Raw genomic sequence first — 10,698 nt, forward strand, 5'->3', positions numbered from 1 at the left:
CCAGTCAAGGTCAACTGGCTGAATGGAGCGGTGAGGCGCATGATTTCCACAGCAGATAGGCTCTGTGCTAAAGAGTGATAAGGGCAGGTCTTGCCCCTTAATAATGAATTTTGATGCCAAAGCTGAATTATCTTGTGACTTTTGTCCTTACTATAGGGGTGAATATGTACATCACAGTTTAAGTCTATGGCCTTGCTGTATGTATATACGACAGCCTGCCAGCTTCGGGACAATTCAGGCCTCCTCACAATTGATTCATATTTGGTTTCAGAAATGGCGTGATGATGCATGGTCCCTCTCCCCATGCAAATGAAATCTTTAAGGAGACGAATTGCCTCTAGTGAAGATTGTATTGTCCGAGCAGTAGATTTAAATATTTATATTAGAGGTTACTGATAATAGGTGCAGCTGCAGATAGGAGGAGATGCATGCGTTTGTCATCTTAAATATCATCATCCTGCACTGCGGACTGTATTATTAACAGGGGCGCAACTTTGGTTTTAGAAGAGGGGGGGAGGGGGCAACTTGGTGGTGGGGGGGGGGGTCTTGGGGTCCTCCCATCTTTGGGGACCTCTAAAGCTAATTTCCTGACTTTCTACACAATCTAATATGACCTATGGCCCTTCCAGCTGTCTCGATTTAGAACAAAAAGTAAGCAAAAATTCCCACAGTCATCAAGCTAGGGAAGAGATCCTTATTAAATATGTTTAAGTGATTGATAAGACTGAACTAAATCAATGATAATTCAATAATCAATAATTCAATAATCAAATATCTTTAACCAATAGCCTAACAAATGAACAACTCTTACAAATAAAGTACAAATATTTTTGATTGTCTTGATTTAGACATCCTCTACATTCAATTTCTGCCATCCCAAGCCGCCAGCACGCCTGAACCCCACCAGTCTAGTCAATAACTCTCTCCCCAACTTCCTTCCCATATTCTTTTTTTAATGTCTCAAGGGAAAGGTTTGGAAAACAAAAGTTTTATAAAAAAACACATTCACCCACACATTAACACCCAGAAACAGTACACCCTCCATGTAATTCATATCACATGCGTAATAGTACTGTAGAGCTCTTTTTACTTGCACACAATATAGCTGGATCACCCCGTCCTGCTCCTAGGGGTCCATGGCCAGGTTTTCCAAACCTGCAGCGCCCGAACCCAACACACACCACTCAGTCTGAAAAGTAAGGAATTAGCTAGGGAAACTGACAGATCAATAACGCTACGTTGCTATACTGACTAATAAAACTCACAGTGTACTGAAAGAACATCAGAATATCGGTGTTCAATTGTTTGGCTGCTGGTTTCATTGTTTGATTCAGGTCTAGTGTGATTGAGGCAAAAATAATAGCTAAAGTTAGTGAGACAGATAGCTAGAGGCTCGCTAGAGCTGAACTGGCTGTGGTAGCGACAGTGCATTCGGAAAGTATTCAGACCCCTTGACTTTTTCCGCATTTTGTTACATTACAGCAATATTCTAAAATAGCTTAAATCATTCCCCCCCCCCCCCTTATTGATATGCACACAATACCCCATAATGACAAAGTGAAAACAGGTTTTAAGAAATTGTTGTACATTTATAAAAAATAAAAATAACTAAAAAGTGGGATACTTATTTACATAAGTATTCAGACCCTTTGCTATGCGACTTGAAATTGAGCTCAGGTGCATCCTGTTCCCATTAATCACCCTTGAGATGTTTCTACAACATGATTGCAGTCTCCCCGTGGTAAATTCAATTGATTGGACATGATTTGGAAAGGTATATAAGGTCCCACAGTTGACAGTGGATGTCAGAGCAAAAACCAAGCCATGAGGTTGAAGGAATTGTCCGTAGAGCTCAGAGACAGGATTGTGACGAGGCACAGATCTGGCAAAGGGTACCAAAAAAATGTCTGCAGCATTGAAGGTCCCCAAGAACACAGTGGCCTCCATCATCCCTAAATGGAAGAAGTTTGGAGGCCAAACTTTGCAATTGGGGGAGAAGGGCCTTGGTGCAGGTTATGAGTAACAACCCAATGGTCACTCTGACAGAGCTTCAGAGTTCCTCTGTGAAGATGGGAGAACTTTCCAGAAGAGCAAACATCTATACAGCATTCCACCAATCCAGCCTTTATGGTAGAGTGGCCAGACGGAAGCACATCTGTAAAAGGCACATGACAGCCTGCTTGGAGTTTGCTAAAAGGCACCTAAAGACTCTCAGACCATGAGAAACAATATTCTCTGGTCTGATGAAACCAAGATTGAACTCTTTGGCCTGAATGCCAAGAGTCACGTCTAGAGGAAACCTGGCATCATGCCTACAGTGAAGCATGGTAGTGGCAGCATTATGCTGTGGGGATGTTTCTCAGTTGCAGGGACTGGGAGACTAGTTAGGATCGAGGGAAAAATGAATGGAGCAAAGTACAGAAAGATCCTTGACAATAACCAGCTCCAGAGTGCTCATGGATCTCAGACTAGGGTGAATGTTTACCTTCCAACAGGACAACGACCCTAAGCACACAGCCAAGACAATGCAGGAGTGGCTTCGGGAAAAGTCTCTGAATGTCCTTGAGAGGTCCAGCCAGAGCCCAAACTCGAACCCGATGGAACATCTCTGGAGAAACTTGAAAAGAGCTGTGCAGCAACGCTCCACATCCAACCTGACATAGTTTGAGAGGATCTGCAGAGAATAATGGAAGGAACTTCCCAAGTGCTGGTGTGCCAAGCTTGTAGTGTCATACCCAAGAAGACTCGAAGCTGTAGTTGCTGCTAAAGGTGCTTCAACAAGGTACTAATTAAAGGGTCTGAATACTTCTGTAAATGTTATATTTCAGTTTTTTATTTTTAATACATTTGCAAATAAATTCTAAAAACAGTTTGCTTTGTCATTATGGGGTATTATGTGTAGATTGATGATGGGAAAAAAACAATTTAATACATTTTAGAATAAGGCTGTAACATAACACAATGTTGAAAATGTCAAGAGGTCTGAATACTTTCCGAATATACTATACTTGCTAGCTAACTAGTTGCTAGTAGTTCGTTCAATTCAGTTTAGAGGGGATGAAACATTAGCTAACGTAACATATCAGTTGCATTACTAGCTCTGTCAAACAGAATTGACTTCAGCTGCTAGATCAGTCAACTAAAGAGTAGCAAGTTTCTGCTCTGCTTGCTTTTAAAACTTTAAGAAAAAGTGCAACACAGATAGCATCCGCCTCTATTCATCTCTCCCGTGCTGGACCTATATGGCTGCTTCTCAGAAGCTTTGCCTTCACACAGCCTGTCCACTTGTTCTGCTCTGTGGTGTTTGTGCGGTCCTAAATCCAGCCGGCTGAAACCGGAAAACAGCCTACCCAACCGCTCTGAGGCATCCTCATGGTCTTAAAGCACACCGGTGTCGTGTCATGAATCACAGTGCAATTATAAAATTGGGGGGGGGGACAAAAATTCAATTTCAGAATGATGGGTGTTCATGTTCCCCCTCGTCCCAAGTGAAAGTTGCGCCCCTGATTATTAACCTCAACTGAACTGGTGTTAACCACTTGCTCAGATAACACAAAATTTGTTCTAAGATTTTAAAAGGGGTGCAGTAGGCTATACCCTATCAGGTTGAAGAATATAGGCATTATTTACAATGCATGGGTAAAGTTGTAAATAATTTACAATTGCAGACAATTTCCTCTACCGTATATCAAGTTCAAGAGCAGAATAGGGAGTGAATGCGGGTAAATTCTCTCTCTCTCTCTCTCTCTCTCTCTCTCTCTCTCTCTCTCTCTCTCTCTCTCTCTCTCTCTCTCTCTCTCTCTCTCTCTCTCTCTCTCTCTCTCGGGGGGATCAGAGCCTTGTGAATGGCAGTTTCACCTTTCTCACCATCTACCATGTCCACCCTCAGCCTCCACAGATGGCTCCTCTGTGACACAGATATCCCAGCAGTACCAAGCTATTACTATTCAGAGAGCTGACTGCTCTCTCACTGAATGAAAAAACATACTATGTGTGTATCCCAAATGGCACTCTATTCCATAGCGTAGGCCTACTTCTTTTTACCTGGGCTCACAGGACTATGGTCAAAAGTAGTGCACTCACCTGGATTTTTCAAGGCCTATATGTACATGCCAAGTTGAAAAATGAACTTGACACATTTTTCAAAAACTCCAAAGGAATTGTTTCACCCTCACTGTGTGACTCCTTAAACACAGGACCCAGTTATGACCCAAATGGCCAAAGGGCACACTATTTCCTTTATGGTGCACTATATTTTTTCAAATTTAGTACACTATGAAGGAAATAGGGTGCAATTTGCGACACACATATTATAGGTCAGAGGCCTGTACTGTCATGTCTTTTGTACATCAAATAGGATGAAAACATACACGTTCACTAAACAACAAACACAGCCTAGTAACCATAGAGGAATGCTCTCCAGGTGCAGAGTCTATCTAGCCACAGGCTACCCATAATCATTTATTAAAACATATATGCACGGCGCCGCTGTGTGTGACAGAGTGGAGATCAGGTGTTTAGTGGGGATATGAGGTTGAGATGACAGGTGCTGAGGGATATTAGGATGGACAGAGAACTAGCCAACCCTGAGGGAAGGATAACCTACACGCTCTACACCTGATACAATGTCACTCAGAAGTAAACTTACCCCACTGTATAGGACATATAAGAAAAGTAGATCTGGATGTTGGCTCTCTGTTTTTGGAGTATGCATTGAGAGACGAGACAGATAGATTGATATAATGCAGGTGTGATAAACAGTGAGAGGAGAGCAGTTACAGCAGTCAGAGGTGTGAGGAAACAAGCTATAGTATTACTGACACCACTATATCCATGTCAACTAATATCACAGGTGCTGAGTTGATGAGGGCAATGGTGTGAATAATGAAAGCAGAGGTATTTGTATTTATTATGTGAGCCTGGGGTCCAGAAAATAAGGTAGTTATATTTTTTTTAAACATTACAATACATTTGCAACAGCCCCTACTCTATCACCACATATCTACACACAAAATCCATGTGTATATGTGTGTGTATAGTGCGTATATATTATTGTGTGTTTGTGTGCATGTGTCTGTGCCTACGTTTGTGTTGCTTCACAGTCCCCACTGTTCCATAAGGTGTATTTTTATCTGTTTTTCAAATCTAATTTTACTGCTTGCATGAGTTACTTGATGTGGAATAGAGTTCCATGTAGCTTTATTCAAAGCCAGTGGCATGACATTAGTAAAGATTGAAAAAAGTAAGGGGCCTAGACTGCTCCCCTGGGGAATTCTGAATTTTGTTGTCCATTATAAAGAACACCCTCTGTTCTGTTAGACAGGTAACTCTTTATCCACAATATAGCAGAGGATGTAAAGCCATAACATACAGTATATGTTTTTCCGCACTGAAGTCTAACAAAAAAGCCCCCACAATCTTTTTTTTAATCAATTTGTGCTGAAAATATGTTGTCAATTTGTTTACTGTAAAATAGTATTGTATTGTAAGTTTATTAAGGGTTGATAACTCATTGGTCGGCTATTTGAGCCAGTAAAGGAGGCTTTACTATTCTTAGGTAGGGGGATACATTTGGCTTCCCTCCAGGCCTGAGGGCACACACTTTAGAGTAGGCTTAAGTTGAAGATATGTCAAAGAGAGTGGCAATGCTGTCAGCTATTATCCTCAGTCATTTTCCATCCAAGCTGTCAGACCCCGGTGGCTTGTCATTGTTGATAGACAGCAATTCTTTTTGTCACCTCTTCCACACTTATTTTGCATAATTCAAAATCAAAATGCTTGTCTTTCAGAATTTGGTCAGACATACTTGGATGTGTCGTGCCAGCGTTTGTTACTGGCATGTCATGCCTAAGTTTTCTAATCTTGCCAATTAAATAATAATTAAATTATTTGGCAATATCAGTGGGTTTTGTGACGAATGAGCCATCTGATTCAATTAATGATGGAGCCGAGTTTGCTTTTTTTGCCAAAAATATAATGTAAGGTGCTCCAAAGCTTTTTACTATCATTTTTTGTGTCATTTAACTTTGTTTCATAGTGTAGTTTTTCTTCTTTTTATTCAGTGCGACTAGCATGATTTCTCAATTTGCAGTACGTTTGCCAATTGGTTGTACAGCCAGACCTATTTACCATTTATTCTGGCTCATCCCTCTCAACCATACCATTTTTCAATTCCTTATTAATCCACGGGAATTTAACATTTTTTACAGTCATTTTCTTAATGGGTGCATGCTTATTAGTAACTGGGATAAGCAATTTCAATTTCATTGATATCACATACATAATCAAGCATTTCACACGTTATCCAGAAACTGACTGTTAGCACTTGGTGGTCTATAGCAGCTTCCTATCAGAATGGGCTTTAGGTGAGGCAGATGAACCTGTAGCCATATTACCTCAAGAGTATTTAACATGAGCTCCTCTCTAAGCTTTACAGGAATGTGGTTCTGAATATAAACAGCCATACCTCCACCTTTGGTATTTCTGTATTTTCTTTAGAACTTCTAACCATGTATTGCTATCTAAGTCCGTTTCAGAGATTGTCAGAATTGTCAGAATATGAATGATTTTACAGAATGAGTGATGACAGAGAGAGATTTATCGACACAATGCTATTTGTCACTGTTAGTGTTAACTAAGCAAATCTACAATGTGGTTGTATTGATTCAGGGAGGGAATGATATATACATACCTGTGAATCAAGCAGACTTGAAAGATTATGTTAACATTTATCTGCTGTTTCAATCCACCTCATCCGCCTATGTCGGTCTTCCGCATCTGCGGTGGATAGTGGCAGAGGTACAGCGCTGTTTATGAGACCAGGAAACATCCCAAAGATCAGTCTTCCTACAAAAAAACATGTGTAGCATTCGAACGGTTTGGCCTACAGACGATATACCGCTCAATGGAAAGATGAGACTCTCACGAACACAATGGTATTCTCCATTTTGTTGTACGACCCCACAAGTGTCACGGAACTCATCTGAAGTTAACCGAGTACCGGTTTATAAAATGAATGGAAGTATGGAAGCAGTTGTCTTTTTGCCCCCCAAAAAAGGGGTCAAATATGTGTCATAAATGTTTTGTTTTTTTATAATTCTTGAGCTTTCTTTCCTAGATTTAGGACAGACACATCTAAACCTTAATCCTTAAGAATGATTTTTGATTGTATGTTTTGGCATTTATTAATCTGTTATTCAATGCGTTTCTGTGGGCTATAGCAGTAAAGGCCAAATACAATATCAATAATTGTTTTTTTATATATTTTTATATACTTACAGAGGTCATAAAATTCCAAATCAAATAGCTAAACGAGTCATGGTATGACCACCTTAAAATAATTCCATATTTTTGTTTAGTATATCCCAACTGCTTTATTCATAAAATATTTCATACGCGAGGTGATCTGTGGACAAATGCAAATTGTAAATAACTGATTATTATTAGTATGGAACAACCCTTATGATCACACTTTCAACAAATAACGACTTTCAAGCCTTCACAAACCTTCATAGACCACTAATGCCTATATGGCCTTTATGAACTGAAGTTTATTTGAAGTGGGACCTATAACTCTATTCAGATAACAGGGCAATTCTTGTCAAAGTGACATTGATACAGTACTAGGCTACAGCACTAAGCCAGCTATGGGCTGTGAGCTATCAGAGGGTTGATGTAGACAGATGGATTCAGGCTAAAGCTGCCTGCTCCCAACCTGTCTCTAGAAACATAGGCACAAATGGAGTCGGCTGGCCGGTGGGTCACCGTGAAACAGTTGACCCATGCACGTTTATGATCAGAAATGATCTGTGCAATAGGCACGTCAGATAGACACAAAGGCATAATCACAATGTTATCAACGCTATGGTTCGGTGGAGGGGGGGGGGGTAGATTTTCGCCCCGCCGGAGATTTGGCAGGTCTTCTATTATTGAATATTTCCATTGTCACTGTAACAAAAGTGTGAGGATCACTGTTCAAATGCGTACAAAGGAAATGCCATCTTGCAAACAGCATGCTGACCTCGGCAGTTTTGAAGTGAAATATGCAATGATTCGAAAAGCACGTTTGTTTGCCTGCGATGAGTTTAAAAAGTAAGCTGTTGAATTCATTGTGTACAGCCTCTCACTCCCACCTCACTTGCTCCTCTGTCTGATTCTCTACAACCTATTCTGAAAAGCACTGTAAATATTTCAATAATAATAACCCCGGACAGAGGTATAATCATTTTGGAATGCATTTGGTGACTCTCCAGAGAATTCTATATTTCTATTGTGGAACGAGTCAACACCAAGGATACTATTCACTGTAAAAGCTAATGCACTCACTCACACCCATACAAACCACTCATTTGTTAGACTGATATCACCAGAGATTTTATGTGTGTCGTCATGTACATTCAACATTTTAACCAACAAATAACTTTTGTCTGTTATTTGTCAGCCAAGTCAACATGTCCATCAAGGTCAAACTCAGTCTGACAATACATATTCAACTTGCCAGTATCTATTTTCTCAGAACTAGAAAATACCATTCCCATGTGATTCAAATGATTCAACACACATTCAGTGGTGTAAAGTACTTAAGTAAAAATACTTTAAAGTACTACTTAAGTAGTTATTTTGTTAGACTTTACTAGGGTACTTTACTGTTTATATTTTTGACAACTTTTACCACATTACATTCCTAAAGAAAATAATGTACTTTTTACTCCATACATTTTCCCTGACACCCAAAAGAACTTGCTACATTTCGAATGATCAGCAGGTCAGGAAAATTGTCAAATTCACTCACTTATAAAGAGAACATCCATGCTCTACTGCCTCTGATCTTGCGAATTCACTAAACATAAATGCTTCATTTGCACATTATGTCTGAGTTTTGGCGTGTGCCCCTGGCTATCCGTAAACAAGAAAAATTGTGTCGTCTGGTTTGCTTAATGTAAGGAATGTAAAATTATTATTGATTTATTTCTACTTTTGACACTTAAGTATATTTTAGCACTTACATTTACTTTTGATATATTTAAAAACCAAATACTTTTAGACTTTTACTCAAGTAGCATTTTACTGAGTGACTTTCACTTTTACTTGAGTAATTGTCTATTAAGGTATCTTTACTTTTACTCAAGATTGACAATTGGGTACTTTTTCCAACACTGCACACTTTACCTCTCAAGTGATAAGAATAGTAAGCAACATTTGTTTTGACCAACTGGGCACATTATACTATTTTCAGGGGGTTTAGGGTTAAGGTTAGAATTAGTGTTTGGGTTAGAATTACGTTAAGGGTTAGGGTTAGGAGCTAGGATTAGTTTTAGGGTTAGGGTTAGTGTTATCTCTAGCTTAGCTGTCAAAGAATGCACATCTGCACAGTTTCACATTGTACATCGCTCTGTGGTTTAATGACATGTGCCACTCATTCTGGACAACCCTTTCACCCGTAAAGCAGTGCACTGTCGTAAACCATAACAACGTAAAGCACGTCGTACCATACATAACAGTTAGGAGCTAGGGTTATGTTTAGGGTTTGGGTTAAGGTTAGGTTTTTGGGTTAAGGTTAGGGTTAAGGTTAGGGTTAGGGTTAAGGTTAGGGTTAATGTAAGGGTAAGAGTATGGGTTAGGTTTAGGGTTAGGGGTTAGGGAAAATAGGATTTTGAATGGGACGGAATTGTGTGTCCCCACAAGGTTAGCTGTACAAGAATGTGTGCGTGCGCATGTGCGCGTGCGTGACATTCATCTGTCTCTATCAGATATGTATCTTTGAAAAGCTTCGGACCAACTGGCCTTTGTTTTGGGCTCTGTAATGGTTCATTCCAGTTGATTACTCATGTTCTAATGCTAATGGTGAATTGCTGGTTTAAGGTTTCGGCCCTGTCAGCTGGTCAGATATGTATAATAGGTTGTGACAGCACAGGGACCATGTCTCTTTCACAGGGGATTTGATATGTGGGATGAATGTGGTTACCGTCAATGGACATATTAGTGGCCATTATGAGTCAGAAGTGTTGTGCATTTGTTAAGCCGGGATACTGCTACAGCCATACAGGCTAGATAGGGGTAGTGTTTCACAACCAGCAGGAATCAGATTTACTCCCTAAAGTAAAACAGGAGACAAAAGTACTGACTCCTGACTCAAATGTTAATTTTGTGAATTAGTGATGCAAAATGAAAATAAATATACAAAATGAAAAACTTTTCATGTGAAATTAAACTTGTTTGAAAAGCAAAAATATGCTTATTGGTCTTTGTTAAAACACTGACAAAATTGACAACATGATAGTGTAACAGCAATAGCATGACATTGTTGAGTCCAGCTTTCAAGATAAACTCACCCTAGGTGACTGACACTTTGTACCGTCTCCATTTAAAAGTGACAAGGTGTAGTACACAACAGAGTAGCATATCTCCATTAGCTGTTAGCTGGAAATTGATATGTCGTATCAAATCAACAAATTGTATCATCAGCAGAGAGCATACACACTTGAATGCTGAATAAGGTGACTAAACACCTCAGAACAGAAACAAATTACTTTATTGGTTCATACATAGAGTACATACAGTGGGGCAAAAAAGTATTTAGTCAGCCACCAATTGTGCAAGTTCTTCCACTTAAAAAGATGAGAGGCCTGTAATTGTCATCATAGGTACACTTCAACTATGACAGACAAAATTAGAAAAAAAATCCAGAAAATCACATTG

The sequence above is a fragment of the Oncorhynchus gorbuscha genome, linkage group LG02 (assembly GCF_021184085.1).
Source record: "Oncorhynchus gorbuscha isolate QuinsamMale2020 ecotype Even-year linkage group LG02, OgorEven_v1.0, whole genome shotgun sequence".
Taxonomy (NCBI): Eukaryota; Metazoa; Chordata; class Actinopteri; order Salmoniformes; family Salmonidae; genus Oncorhynchus; species Oncorhynchus gorbuscha.